A 923-nucleotide genomic window follows, 5' to 3' on the forward strand; every position below is an offset into this window, starting at 1 on the left:
TATATATAAATATATATATATATATATATATATAAAACACTTTTATATATATATTAAAGTGCAGTAGTCACAACGTTTTTTGATCCACTTCAAATGTTGAATACTGTAGATAAGCTGTTAATTTAATAATAATATTTCATAATATTACTGTTTTACTGTATTTGTGTTCAAATAAATGCAACCTTAAGCATAAGAGACTTGACAAACATGAAGAACAGCTTACCAGACACAAATTTATTGAATGCTATTTTGTGAGACAAGAATCTTTCTTGTAGGGGTGGACGCTATACCGGTATGAAAGTGACAACCGGTATTATGTTGTTCCATTATATGGATTTTGTTATACCGTGGATACCGTTATAAAATCATGAATTAAAATTTTGCATTTATATAGTTTTGTTCAATTTGGTACGCTTTGCAAATTTTAACATAAATGACGATAAAGAGTCGAGGCTGAAAGTTTTTGTCCTCTATGTGCAACGCCGTACTATACAGGCATTAGTAATCAAACACAGCATCGTAACAGACCAAATTAATAAAGCACAAATTGCCTACTCCAGTGGTTCCCAAACTGGGGGGTGCGGAGCTATGACAAGGGGGGCATGGCAAAGCTGAGGGATAGTGTACAGTCAGCAGATTATTTTGCAAAAGAAACCTCTGCAGGGTGATAAAGACTGCACTACGTAATTTTACCGCTTATCATGCGGCCACTTTTCTGATAAGTAAATAATTGAGCATAAAATATTAATTTGACATTTTAATTACCTCAACATGACTCGCAGTACCCGCTTGAGCGCTCTGTTATCACTTGTAGCAGTTGTGGTTGTATCAATAACAGACCACTAGATGGCGCGATTGAAGAATCAGACTTGTATTGCACGGAGCCGTGTAGAAATATAAATGAACGATGCATGGTTCTGCTC

The 923-nt window shown here is 35.0% G+C and overlaps 1 protein-coding gene across 1 annotated transcript in view; it reads left to right on the forward strand.

The window, feature by feature from the left end:
- Positions 1-923, forward strand: part of LOC107586266 (mediator of RNA polymerase II transcription subunit 13-like) — a 33,009-nt gene that overhangs the window by 12,295 nt on the left and 19,791 nt on the right. The gene's annotated exons all lie outside the window — the stretch shown is intronic.

Source organism: Sinocyclocheilus grahami, unplaced genomic scaffold, assembly GCF_001515645.1.
Source record: "Sinocyclocheilus grahami isolate Dianchi unplaced genomic scaffold, SAMN03320097.WGS_v1.1 scaffold79.1, whole genome shotgun sequence".
In the NCBI taxonomy this organism is placed as follows: Eukaryota; Metazoa; Chordata; class Actinopteri; order Cypriniformes; family Cyprinidae; genus Sinocyclocheilus; species Sinocyclocheilus grahami.